General features: G+C 55.3%; 1 pseudogene; it reads left to right on the top strand.

Moving 5' to 3' along the window:
• The first annotated feature begins 9505 nt into the window (after nucleotides 1–9505).
• On the top strand, nucleotides 9506–10389 carry LOC132024942 (small ribosomal subunit protein uS5-like; annotated as a pseudogene).
• The last annotated feature ends 3915 nt before the right edge of the window (nucleotides 10390–14304 follow it).

The raw sequence follows: 14304 nt of genomic DNA, 5'->3' as shown, positions 1-14304 counted from the left end.
AGCCCCTCCTCTCGCCAGGAACCCCACCAGATGCTGGAGATACGCCCCCCGGGAGCCTGTTGCCCTCATGGAGTTCACAGTCTGCCGGAGAAAAGAGACAACAGACAGACAAATGAATTAATGAATGTCATAGCCTGTGACAAGGCCTGGGGATAAAATAAGCCAGACAATGAAAAGAGGAAGGGGGGCAGCAACCAGTGAGCAAGGCAGGAGGTGGGGTGCTAGCTCTTTCAGGTGGAGGTAGTCAGAGAGGGCCTCCCTGAGGCGGGGGCATTCAATCTGAGACATAAAGGATCAGAGAAGGAGCCTGTCCCCTGAAAAGCTGGAAAAGAATCGCCCAGAGGAACAGTCTGTGAAAAGTTTCCACCATTCTCACCACTGCTATGTGCCCATTTTACAGACTAGGAAGCTGAGGCTTAGAAAAGTAAGATTCCTTCTAGCCTGGGGTCAGTCCACTAGGCCTGGGCAAAGACCTGAGTTAATCCTGTGTCTGCCTCTTCCAAGCAAAGTGACTTTGAGTGATTCACTCACCGTTTCTGAGCCTCAGTTTCCTCCTCTGTGCAAGGATTATAAAGGCATGCCTCTCAAGAGGTTGTAGTCCAGGGAGGTCAAGGACATAGAATGGAGCGGAGGGCTCCAAACCCAGAAAGCGCTCAATTTGATCTTAGCTGTCGCCGGATTGAATAAAGTGTTGCTTGAGAGATGGTTTTTATAACTTGGCAAAAATTAGACCAGATTTTTTCCTTGCTGCTGGGCAACTCAGGAATGGCAATGAGGGGTTGCCTCGATCTTCTGCTAAAGGGTCTGTGGCAACACCGGCCGATGCTCCCTCCTGGCTCACCTCCCCTGCCACCTTGTGTCTGTCTGTCTGTCAGTGTACAGCCCTGGTGGGGGGTGGGTACTCTCTGCAGGTTTACCCTTGGAGAGGTGAGCTCCTGTCCTCAGCCCCCACCGAGCTCCTGGGCTGGGGTGCAGCAGGATGAGGGACACAGGCTGCTCAAAGATGGGGAACCAAATGCTGAGCCTGGGAGAAAGAGGAAAGCCAGGGTCAGTTGGTGGTCCGTTTCCGGTGTGGGCCTGGAGTCGGGCAGACCTCAGGTCTCTTGGCTGTAGTACAGGAAGGATACCAGCACGTTGTAAAGGCCTTGATCAGCTCCGGGCCCCAGGGAGGGCTACGCTCTGTTGGTGAGCCCTATCACTGTGCTTTTTCCAGCCTGGGAGGTTGAGAAGACTTGATAGAGGAAGCACCACTGAGCAGAACCTTGTAGAACAAAGAAATGGAGGACTCAAGCAAAGGGAGTAGCAGGGGAAGGGGCATCTGGGAAATGGCAAATAGGCAGGTGAGAGCTGGTGAGGAGCAGAGGGTGGCCAGGATCAGAGCAGTCTCAAGGTCACACAGGGCAGACCAGTCGGACAACTGGCTGGCAACTGGCGGATGCTTCTGGTTGCCAATGGTGAGCATCCTGACTCAGGCTGGCATGATCAGTAAGGACACCAGAACGAAACATAATGGGCAGCCCAGGGTTGGCAGGCAGGGGAGGAGGGGGCTGTTATCCCTTCTGCAGCAAAAGCTTAATCCTCAGGGCACAGTGGAGGCCACCTGCTGGAGTCCAACAGGAGGGAGAGAAGGCATCCTGCAGCCGTTGGTCCAAAGTCCTTCCCTTCTGAATGTGCCAGCACCGGTCTCAGGAGATGCTGGGCAGTAGTCGGCATAGAACAGAACTCCTGAACCAAGCTACTGTTGAGGATCTGGCTTGCAGAAAACAAGCTCCACCCTTGAGCTGGGGCAGTTCCAGAAGAGTGCTGTCACGTACTGGGGAGATGCGGGGGAATGGGGATGGCGGCAGGAGTCAGATCTCTCTCTCTCTCTCTCTCCCCCAAACTCAGAGCACGAGGGGCTGAGTCAACCTCACCTGAATGACCAAGGCATCCAGCACAGGGCTGGGCATGGAGTGGGAGCTCCAAGAGGGTTTGTTAAATAAATGCTGAATGGTGCTCCATTCCCTAAACTCCAAGAGAATTGTGAGAGTGAGCAGCCATCAGTTAAATAAACAAACCTTCAGCTGAGGCCATCAGTTAAATAAGCAAACCTTCAGCCCAGGGTTTTCAGGGGACTCTCAGGACCCGCTACACTAGAACTGCTAGGGGAATAGGCATGAGCCAAAAAATTTTCCCTGAAGACATCCAGATCAAAATGGCTGGAACCTGTGAATGCTCCCTTACAAGGCAAAAGGGACATGGAAGGCAGGATTAAATTAAGGATCTCGCCATGGGAAGATTATCCTGGCTTGTTTGGACAGGCCCTGAGTGTAATCACGGTGTCCTTATAAGAGGAAGCAGAGGGAGATTTGCACAGAAGAGAAGGGGAGGCGAAAAAAGGCAGAGGCTAGAGTTAAGTGGCCACGTGCCAAGGAATACCAGCAGCCACCAGAAGCTGCAAGTGACAAGCAACAGATCCTCCCCTGGAGCCTCCAGAAGGACCCAGCCCTCCCAATACCTTGCTATTTGCCCCGTGCGACTCAGCCTGGGCTGTGGCCTTTGGAGCGGTGGAAAAATACATCTCTGTTGTTTTAAGTCACCCAGTTTGTGGTCATTCATTACAGGAGACCTGAGACACGGAGACAAGGTGGTAATTAAAATGTGGGTGACTGGGTCCCATCCACAAAGGCACCGGACATGGGGCCGGAGACTCTGCATTTTAGGCAAACTCTTCCTGATGGTTGCACAGCAAAGTGTGAGAAGCAACTGCATTAGAACAGAAAGATGATCCAGGCATAAGCTACACCAGGAAAACACTGGTGAGAATTAACTTCAGCTCATGGCAGTCTCTTTGGGGCCATGAGGACCCAGTCCTGTGCGGCTCACCAGTTCTCTGTCCAGCCTGGCCCAGACCTAACTGCAGCTTCCCCAGGCTGTGAGCCCCCTCAGGGCAGGCCCAGGCCTATCCTGACCACCAGGTGTCCCCACTTGGTTATTATTCCTGACACCCACAAAGGCTCAGTAAACACTGGAAAGGCCCACCAATGTCACTGAACTTCTTTACCCTCAGAGCTATCGGCCTGCATCCTTGGGCCCACAGGGCAGAGCTCAGGAGTGGGGGTCCCCCTATCCTGTCGGAAGGCCAAAGTCCAAGTGTTTGCTTTGAGCACTAATGTCTTTTGTGGGGATGCGTACTCCCCAGTGGGGGAGTGGGGTATGCTGCTCCCCACTGTTAGCCCAGCCCCTACCCCAACTGGCTGCACTTGCCCAGCTACGAGGACTTGTGGGTCTTCCCCCACTCTGCTCCCAGGCATAAAGCAACCTTGCACACCGAGACTGCAGTTTCCCAGCCTGTGGTAGACTGATGGCAAACAGGTCAAGTTCAGCCCTTCTTTCTACCAACCCAGGCTCAGCTGCCACTGCTGGCTACCTCCATATCACTCCCCTCCTCACACACCCTCAATGGCTCCCCATCGTCTACAGCTGCGGGTTCCAAACCTCTGGTTTTCGCAGGGAGTTTCTCTTCACCTGTGATTATAAAACAGTTGAGGGGCGCCTGGGTGGCTCAGTGGGTGAAGCCTCCGCCTTCTGCTCAGGTCATGATCTCAGGGTCCTGGGATCGAGCCTTGCATTGGGCTCTCTGCTCTGCGGGGAGCCTGCTTCCCCCTCTCTCTCTGCCTGCCTCTCTGCCTACTTGTGATCTCTGTCTCTGTCAAATAAATAAATAAAATCTAAAAAATAAAATAAAATAATTGAACGGTTGAATGCTGGGCAGCTCAGGCTGAGGCAGCAGTAAGGGGCAAGACCAGACTCCACCCCACTCTCCCCTCTTCTAGAAGCGCAATGCTGCTGGCAAACCATTAGCCAAACGATAAGAAAGGTATGAACGTGGCCCACAGGTCTCCTACCCTTCCCTGGCTCCCACCCCTCTTTGGCATGCCTCCTGGGCCAAGGGTCACGGCTGCAGGAAACCTCCCCAGGGGAGGCTGCCCTTCTGAGCCCAGCAGGGTCCCCAGCACCCTACAGACGCACCTACAACTGTTTGATCACCACTCCAAGCCGTGCTGGGCACTGGGATATGCGAGGCAGAAGTGCCTGCCTTCACAGAGCAGGAAACTTCCAGTAAGGGCCTCACACCCAAGAAGCAAGTACAGGGCTAAGACGATTGCAGATGGCAATAAGCACCACGAAGCCAACAAAACCAAAGAAAGAAGGGTGCTGCAGCTTAAGTAGACCCAGTGGTGGGCCAGGGCCTCTCTGGGAAGGTGACAGTGAAGCTGAGACTTGAAGGGTCATAAAAAAACCCACCATAGAGATGCACCTGGGGGGCTCAGTCAGTTAAGCATCTGCCTTCAGTTCAGGTCATGATCCTGGAGTCCTGAGATCAAGCCCCACGTCAGGATCGAGTCCGCTTCTCCCTCTGCCCCTCACCCTGCTCATGTGCTCGCTCTCTGAAATATATTAATAAAATCTTTAAAAAAAAAAAAAAAAAAACCCACTGCACCAAGGACAAGCGGCAGAGCATCCCAGGAGCAGGAAGAGCATGTGCAAAGGCCCTGTGTCTCTGTATGCGCCTAGTCAGAAATCAAAGAGTAAACAAGTGTCCCATCAAGTTCTTCCCTCTCTGCCAGAAGACCAGAGCAGCTTCATTTCCTCAGAGCCCGGGACCAGAAGGGACTGGCATGGACAGGCACAGAAGGGACAAACCATGAAATAAACTGAGCAATGAGAAAGGACGTCTTGCAATGAAGTGGTGGATTCCCCAAAATACCAGGCTGAGGAAGGGGAGCCCCGCCGGCAGAAGCACACATTTCCAGGACTTTGGTGTCAGGGCCAGACCATCTACGTGAGGGAGGGCAGACTAGTGGTTCCGCCTGGGGTGGGGTCAGGCCTGGGGAGCGGCGGACACGAGGGAACTTTCTGGAGCACTGGTCCTGTTCAAGATCCTGTTCAGGGCGGCGGTCACACAGATGCAAGACTTGGTGAAGCTGTACAACAAAACTAGAGGACTGGATCGCATGGAAAGGGCCCCTTGAGCAGGTCCTGAAAATAAGATAGAGCCCAGGTTGCCTTCACTGGAAAGAAAGAATCCCACCTCAGCCCGGCCCACCTCAAACAAACCCGGAGGCGCCCAGCAAGCTTTGTCTGAGGTCAGATCCAGGGCGGAAACCAAGAGTCGGGGAGCTCCCTTACTGCAAATACGACCCGAACCCCACCTCCGGGTCCTCTACGTGAGCAGGCGGGGGTCGGTGCGGGGGTCCGTCCTGCCCCCCAGCCCCGCCCCTTTCCAGCTCCTCCCCCTCCCTCCTGGGGACTGAGGCCCGCAAAGTGGGGGTTGGGGGGTCTCTGGGTGGGGATGGGGTGGACCGGGAGACCCGCCATCCGGAATGTCGGGCAGGGAAGGGCCGACTCCCCCCACCCCCGCCTCCCCCCACGCACCGAGCAGCTAGGCTGTAACCCGAGCCTCCGGTTAAGCGGATTTCTCCCGGGGCAGGACCCCCTCTGGTTCTGGAATGCAGCCTGGGGTGTGGGGGCGGGGCCGGGAAGGGGTAACAAAGGGTGAAGCCGCTTTGAAATTCTGCTTCCTGCCCCCCCAACTACCCCCCCCAACCCCGGTCCAGCCCCAGCGCTGAACAAACATGCCCTCTCCTCCCCGCCCGAGTTTGTAGGGAGTTGGGGGGGGGGATGGGCCCTAAGCCGCCAACCCAAGCAGTCTGGAACCGACGGGCGTGGCACCGGCCGACACCCTAAGCCCCCCACCCATCCTCCGGACCCTCCTGCCCCGACTGGCCGCCCCCCCCCCCCCCAACCCCCGCCCGCAGGGGACGACGCGCCCGAAGCTCCGCTCCGGCCCCACCGTGGGGCCGGAGCGGGAGACCCAGCGCCTTTTCCCCAACTTGCTGGGAACCCTAAGGTGGGGCGCGGCCCTCAGGGCCCACGCGCCCGGAGGAGGCACCGGGGGCCTCCTGCAGTAGGTGACTGAAGTCATGGGGTGCCATTACCTGACACCCTCTGGGGACCCGCGCCTGTTCCCTCCTCCCTCCCGCCGGCCGTTGGAGGCCGGCTTGCATGGATTCCATTCTCCTGCCCGGACAGGCTGAGACAGGGGCTGTGAACCGACCCCGGTGTGGTGTGGGTTTTGTTTAATTTCAGTAAGAACAGGCGCCTTCATCCAGGCCTTTCCCGGGACTCCCAGAGCGCAGTGGCGCTGGGACGAGGCTGTAGCCTCTGGGGTTCCACCTTCCAGCAAGAACACCGGGGAGCCGATGGGCCTCAGTGATCTCCAGCCCCGCTCCTCCTTCAGACTTCTGGCAAACGGAGGAGGAAGCCGGACACACCCTCCCCCCTGGGGAGAGGACAGGGGCCCTTGGGAGGAGCCTGCCACCGGGAGGCCCGAGAGTGGTGACACGGTGACCTACACACAAGATGACGCAAACAGGCCCCCAGTGCAGCGGCCCCCGGCCCCAGAGAGCTCCGGGGTCGGTGCTGCCCACCACGGAGCCCCCTGCATGTCCCTTCCACCACTTTCCCAGGAGACACCCTGCCCTTCCCACCACCCCCCTGCAGCTGTCCCAGCCTCGGGGGACCGTGTCCCATCTTCCATGCGCAGTCTGTTTCCCCCTCTCTTCCGGCCTCTCCTCCCTGCCCTCCCCTCTCACCCTGAGAGCCCCCCTCCTTCCAACCCCCTCCTCAGCCTCCCACCGCCCTTCTTGCCTTCCCACAGGGGAACCCCCCCCTCACACACTCCCCCATTGCCATCTGTCCTAGCACATGACTCCCCCAAGCGCAGGGCCGGGACCACCAGATGACTGCGGGATCCTCTCCATCCCTGGAGCCTCCTTCCCTTGGACGGGACGCCCCCCGCCCCCCGGGTGCACCCACTGGACCCCAAGAGGGGACCCTTCTCTCCCCTCTCAGCTTGCACTTCAGGCCTGCCTCAGCCCCTCCTCATCCCGTGGTCCATGGGATGCCCGAGGACTGCCCTTGGGCCAGGCGCTGGGAGGGGGTCGGGGGGACAGCAGGGTGGCCAGCCCATTGGAGGACATCCCCAGCCTAGCCTGTCTATGAAAAGCAGCCAGGGTAGAGATGGGCTCAGACGTCAGCGTCATCCCTGGCAGCGGGGACTGTGACAGAGGTTGGGGCGGGGTGGGGCCCAGGTGCTGACAGGCCCCCCCACAGCGCACCACACCTGCTGCGTGAGGCCCAGCCACAGGGGATCTGCGGGGCCATCTGACCGGTCCTTCGCGGTCTCACCCTCTCCAGGAGGCTTAGTCCACTTCACGGAGCTGAGTCAGGGGATCTCCTCTGCTCCCCCAGGCCCTGGCCACAACACTGACCACTCTGGGCAATCCTTGTGGCCACTGCTCTGTCCTTGCGGCAGCTGGAACTCCAGCCTTCTGCTCATCGACGGGCACAGAGAGAAGCGAGTGAATGTGAGGACGGGTGGGTGGCGGCGGCCGGATGGATGGACGGACACATGGATGGATAAAGGGCCCCTCCACCAACTGCTCCTTACAGGCCCTACTCCTGCAGGTGCTGCCCACCCTCGGGGAGGAATTTCCTCCCCCGCGGCCTTGTGCTGCCCATTAACTCAGTGCCTGGACTTTCCTGGTTAATGAATAATTAAGTTGGACAGGGCCTGACCTCAGGCTGACCTTGAGCCTCCCCCCAGGTCTTCCCCTAGTCTGGTTATGTGACCGCTTCAGAGTGACCCTTCTCCTCTTCCCTATTGTTGTGCTCTGAATCCTGGGGAAGTGCCAGGCACAGAGAAGTCCTTGGCCCCAAGCCTGGAGAGCCCCACCCTGCCCATGAGGCCACCCCCTACCAGGACACAGGGAGCAGGGAGTCCTTTTCCTCCACACTCTTTGCCAAAGCCCAGAAGGGCAGAACTGAGAACTGCCACGTAGATCTTGAGCTGGGCTTTGTCTCTGATGCACTGAGTCCTCTAGGGTCCAGCTGTCCCCCACCTCTCCCCATCCCTCGGCCTCAGTTTCCCCACCAGTCATACAAGGAGGATAGGTTCAGCATGCCTACAACTCATTCCACGATGCTGGGGACACATGTGGGTGTCATGACAGATCCGGATGAGACCTTGGAGACCTCTTCGTTAGGTCCGGTGATGGCCTGGATTCAGCAAGTTGGGGCAGGAGTGGGAAGAAGATACAAGTCTCTTGAGCCATAGTCTTGGCCTCCCTCCCTCTCTGGCCATTTTTCTATTCTATTCATCCATTCATTCCTTCACTTATTCCTTCATTCAGCAGGTATGTCGGGCAGGGCTCAGCAGGAGGGGCCAAGGTCTCACCCCTAGGGAGGCCCAACCTGGGGGACACAGTCACCCCAGGCAGCAGTGGTCCAAAGCAATTCGTGCTAAGGGACAGGTTTGCAGAGGCCGGAAACACCTTCCCCTACCTGAGAGGTGAGAGGGCTTGCTGGGGCAGGTGTCACCTATGCGGAGACCTAGAGGAAAAGTAGAAGAGAAGAAAGATGGCAGGAGCCCCTGGTAGGAGGAAGGGCATGAGCAAAGTCCCAGCAGAGAGAGAGTGGCCCCCTGGGAAAATACAGGCAGTTCCGTTTGGTTGGCCGTACCAAGACCTGATGAACCACAGGCAGGAGCTGGAAATCAACCCAAAGACAGGAGGAGCAAACAGGTTAGAAGCTGGGGCAGGTCACGGTCAGACTAAAATCGAGAAAGATCAGCTCCAGGGGCACCTGGTGGCTCAGTTGCTAAGCATCTGCCTTTGGCTCAGATCATAATAATCACAGGATCCTTGGATTGAGTCCTGCATCAGGCTCTCTCTCAGTGGGAAGTCTGCTTCTCCCTCTTCCACTCGCCTTGCTCTGTTTCCTCTCTCGCTGTGTCTCTCTGTGTCAAATAAATAAATAAAATACTTTTTAAAAGGAAGGAAGAAAGAAAGATAGATTGATCAGCTCAGACTATGCTGCATGGAAAAGGATTTTAAGGGAGCAGAGACCTAGCCCTGGGTGACTATGGGTGTCACCCCAGGTGGGAGGTAATGGGGTCTGGAGCCATGACAGGGGCTGGCAGAGAAGTCAACAGATTCAAGAATGATTAGGAAGTGAATTGCCACACTTGTTGACTGACCATCACTTTGGGCCAAGATGGAATAATAGGCCAGGTTTACTGTCACACTTGAAACAACCAAAAAATTCAGAAGAAAAATACATGAGCTAGTGGCTTTTGAGAAGGAACCATCTAAAAGGATGGAAGAACAGGCCTGTTCCCACCAGCCAGACTGGAAAAGTCACAATTCACAGGGTAGGGGGTGGAGCACTCAGGAGGGTCTTGCCTCAAAGGTGGAGAATCAGCCGCAGACTGAGCGTTGCTAAAACCCACCCAACAAGTCATAAAGTGAGACCCAGAAAGATGTGTTAGTTCCCAAGTAATCTAACTGATTCCTAGAACAAAGCTCAAGAAGATTTATAAGAATAGAAAAGATGCAAAATTTATGATGTCTGTTATCCAATAGAAAATTACCAGACACCACCTTCTCTGAGAAAACACCAAATGGCAGGTGATGCTGGTGCTCCAGGAGGGTGTGGAGGACCCAGGTACCCCAGAATGGGAGGCCAGTGGCTTCCATGGAGGCTTTAGCAGTGATATCCAGGGCCAGAGTCAAGGCCATGGTCAGAAAGGTCACAGATCTCTCAGAGGCACGGCTGAGGACAAGGAGTGGATCCCCAACACCAAGCTGGGTCACCGGCTCAAGGTCACAAAGATCAAGTCTCTGGAGATCTAGCTCCTCTCCCTGACCATCATGGAATCTGAGATCACTGAGTTTTTCCTGGGGGAATCCTTTAAGGATGAGGTTTTGAAGACTATGTTGGTGCAGAAGCAGACACGTGCTGGCCAGCAGACTGTGTTCAAGGCATTTGTTGCCATTAGAGATTATAATGAACACATTGGCCTGGGTATTAAGTGCTGCAAGGAGGTAGCCACTGCCACCTGTGGGGTCATCTTCCTGGCCTAGCTTTCCACCATCTTGTGCAGCAAGAATACTGGCAGAAGAAGATTGGCAAACCCCACACTGTCCCATGTAAGGTGACCAGTCGCTGTGGGTCTGTGTTGGTGTGCCTCATCTCCAACATTAGAGGCACTGGCATTGTCTCAGCCTCTGTGCCCAAGAAGCTACTGATGATGACAGGTATTGAGGACAGTTACCCCTCAGCCAGGGACTGCACTGCCACCCAGGGCAATTACACCAAGGCCACTTTTGATGCCATTCCCAAGACCTACAGCTGTCTCACACCAATCTCTGGAAAGAGACTGTGTTCACCAAGTCTCCCTATCAGGGATTCACTGACCATCTTGTAAAGGCGCATGCCAGAGTCTCTGTGCAGGGGATCCAGCCTCCAGCTGTGGTCACCACATGTTTTATACAAGAAAAATAAAAGGAATTAAAGGCCTGTTAGAAAGAAAGGAAGAAGGGGCATCTGGGTGGCTCAGTGGGTTAAGCTTCTGCCTTCAGCTCAGGTCATGATCTCAGGGTCCTGGGATCGAGCCCCGCATTGGGCTCTCTGCTCAGCAGGGAGCCTGCTTCGCCCTCTCTCTGCCTACTTGTGATCTCTCTCTGTCAAATAAATAAATAAAAATCTTTAGAAAGAAAGGAAGAAAAAGAGAGGAAGGAAGGGAAGGAAGGAGGGAAAGAAGAAAGGGAGAGAGAATCACGACATACAAAGAAGGTGGAAAACATGACCCATAAAGAAAAGAAATTGATCAAGTGGAAACTGACCCAAAACTGACAGGATGTTAGAGTTAGCAGAGGCCGATTCTAAAAGTTTTTATAACTGTATTCTATATTTTCAAAACGTTAAGTAGAGACATGAAGACTTAAAAAAAAAAAAATTGACCTTGAAGAGTTGAAACTTACAATGTCAGAGATAAAAGATACATATGGGGCACCTGAGTGGCTCAGTTGTTGGGCGTCTGCTTTTGGCTCAGGTCATGATCCTGGCATCCTGGGATCGAGCCCCATGTCGGGCTCCCTGCTCAGCAGGGAAACTGCTTCTCCCTCTCCAGCTCCCCCGTGCTTGTGTTCCCTCTCTCGCTATCTCTCTCTGTCATAAATAAATTAAAAAAAATTTTTTTTGAAAAAGAAAGGTACACGGAATGGGATGCATGACAGATTAGACAAGACAGAAGGAAAGATTAGTGAGCTAGAAGACATAGCAGTAAAAGAAAATGATCCAAAATGAAGCAGAAAAAAAAAATTATTTTTAATGGAAAGAGCACCAGCGAGCTGTAGAACTTTTCCAAACAGCCTGATATATGGGTAACTAGAGTTCCAGAGGAAGGGAGAAAGAGAACAGAAAACATATGGGACAAAAGAGTGGCTGAAATTTTCCCAAACTTAATAAAACATATATCCAAGAAGCTCAATGAACCCCAAGCACAGACACTTGGTAATTGACAGGATGGATGTGGAGGGTGAGGAGGAAGAATGGGGCAAGGGTGATGCCCCAGCTTCCTTCCCTGGGTGGGAAGGCCCCGTGTGGGCTGTGGGTACTCAGTGGCAGCAGACACAATGGGTCTGGCGTTGAGAAGGCAAAGTGGAGATGGAAGTCTGGGAGGCCATGGCCAAGGGGGACACCGCCAGGGAGGGCTGGGGGTCAGAGGCAGAGCCCAGGACACACCCCCAGGTCATCAAGAGGCAAAGCCAGGAGAGTCAGCTGGGCAGATGGGACACACAGAGAGAGCACAGGGAAACCGAAGGCGTGTGGAGTCTGGGTGCATTGGTCACCATGCTACATTGGTCTAACATAGCAATGCCATCACCTACACGTGAAGGGTGGTGAGGCTGGCTTGGGTTCCTCCAGGTCCTGGGCTGGCCCAAGGCAGGACTGTCCCACCATATTGCACAGGAAGTGACAGACAGGAGGAGTCCCAGAGAGGGGTGTGACCTGTAGGACAGAGGGGTCTGGAAGAGGGTGGCAAGCGGAAGGCACTTCTCAGGAGAGAGAGGGCTAGCTGGGCAGGAGGTGGGGTGCAGGCGGGGATAACTGAGTTTCCAACTTCACATGCAAGCAGTGGCCAGGTCGGAGCGGACCACAGTGCCAGGACAAGTGGCAGTTCCTGGGAAAGACAGGAGAGTGGAAAGGAAAGGCCAGCATGTTGGCCAGGGGGTCCTCATGGTGTCCTGGAGGAGGGATACTCCAAGCAGGGAGAGGAGGCCCCTGGGAGGCCCCAACGTCTTCTGAGAATGAAGACTTGTGCCCAGGGTGAGTAGCGACCCCAGGGGACAAAGGTGCAGGATCCACAAAAGGGCTGAGTGAGCTGGGGCGGGCTGATAGGTGTGTGCGCACAGGGAGGCAAGCTGTGGTGGGTGGAGGGACATCACAGACTTAGGTTAGGGATCAGGGTGAGCAGCAGAGGGAGAGGGAGGGAGGAAGTGGGCACCTGCTGGTCATGGAGTTCACAGGCTCCATTACGCAGCCCAACCTGAGGGAGGCGCAGAGGGCAGCTGGGCAGTCCTGGCTGGCTTCTGCCTCCTTCTCCAGTGTCCTCTACCCAGCAAGGAGCAGCCAAGGCCAGCCCTGCTCTCTCTCCTCTTCAGCTCTACTGTAACATCAAAAAGCACCCGCCTCCTCCGGCGGTGTGCTGGGCTCCCTGGTGAGTGTGGGATGACCCCGGTGTGTGCTCAGAATGAGCGCGGAGGCAAACACAGACCCAGGCCCGCCAGCGCGAGCAGCCTCGCCCATGTACCAGGCAGCAGCTTCCTGGGCACGTGTGCATGCAGAGGAATTACACACGATCGTACGCAAGCACGGAGGGAACAAGCCACAAAGGTGCGTAGGCACAGCACAGGCACCTGCCCACCTTGTATGCCAACGCGCACGATGCACCCGGCATGCCGACCTGTATCAGACACACAGGCACACACCACCATGTCACACACACCCATGTCACTCCAGCCACCCACGGAAGCCTCCGTTCCAGTGCGTCTAAGCATTCACAAAGAGTTCCCCCACACAGAGATGTGTGCGGAAACAAATATGCAAGGCGCACATATGAACACGTGTGAAGGCGTGCACACACAGAAGCGCATACGTGCCTGGGGGCTGGAACACAGTTATTCGTGCGTATTTGGAGGTACTCACGCTTACACATATGTGTACGCAGACTCGGCAACCCGCGCACACATGCATGGTCATGCCCACGGACGCAGTACACACTCACACACATACACAGATATACACGTGTCTCCCTACATTCCTGCCTGCCTATGAAAGCCTCCCATGAGGCCCTTTCCCACATTCCTGCGGACACACACACACAAATGCACATTTGCACACTACACTGGCCAAGGCTTCCAGGAGCCTGCAGGAGAGGGGGTATTCAAGGCCAGGTCACTCCTCGATTTCACCTTCCTCCCCCCTCCCCCCTTCCTTTCCACTCACACTCACCCACTCACCCACACACGGACTGATGTAGTCAGGTGCTGTCTGAGGGGCAAAACATAGGGCAGGAGGGAGAGCGGACAGAGAGAACACGTGGCCTTGAGGCTGGGGGAGGCAGGTCTCCTTTCAAATCTTGCCTCTAAGGACTGGGGGACCTGGTGAGGTTGCTGCTTTCTCTGTGCCTCAGTTTTCTTTTCTTTTCTTTTTTCTTTCTTTCTTTCTTTTTTTTTTTTTTTAAAGATTTTATTTATTTATTTGAGAGAGGGAGAGGAGGGAGGGGCAGAGGGAGAGGGAGAAGCATGTTTCCTGCTGAGCAGGGAGCCTGATGCAGGGGTTGATCCCCAGGACCCCAGGAGAGGAACTGAGCCGAAGGCAGATGCTTAACTGAGCCACCCAGGTGCCCCTGAGCCTCAGTTTTCTTACCTGGCTCGGGGGAAGATGGTTTGGATGCTTAGGCATTACTGTTTGTCCTCTCTTGGTGGTCCTTCTAGCATGAGGGGTCCTGGGAACCTAAGAACCTGCAGTGGGTGCTCTTCAGGCCCCGGGGAAGCTGGCCCTAGGGCCCTCACCAGTACATACAAACCGCGTGCCCTCTGAACCCATAGGCAGGTCACAGGGTGAGGACTTGATTCTCCTGGGACTCACGGAAGCACACCCTAGGTGATCCGCTGTACGAAACTACAAAGTGAACCCACTTGTATAACCAGCATCCAAATCAAGAAATAGAACATATCCCACTCCCTAGAAGCCAATGAGAGTTGGTTTTGACTTAAAGCAATCCCAGTTGCCACAGGCCAGCATGTCTCTCTGTAGCTTTGTCTTTCCTTGTAGCCAGCAAAGGGACACTGAGGCACAGAAAGATCAGCTACCCGACCAAGTCCCCCAGTCCTAACACCCAACTCAGGACCC

This window comes from Mustela nigripes, chromosome 9, assembly GCF_022355385.1.
Source record: "Mustela nigripes isolate SB6536 chromosome 9, MUSNIG.SB6536, whole genome shotgun sequence".
NCBI classification, from domain to species: Eukaryota; Metazoa; Chordata; class Mammalia; order Carnivora; family Mustelidae; genus Mustela; species Mustela nigripes.
This window is presented reverse-complemented; position numbering and strand designations above follow the sequence as displayed.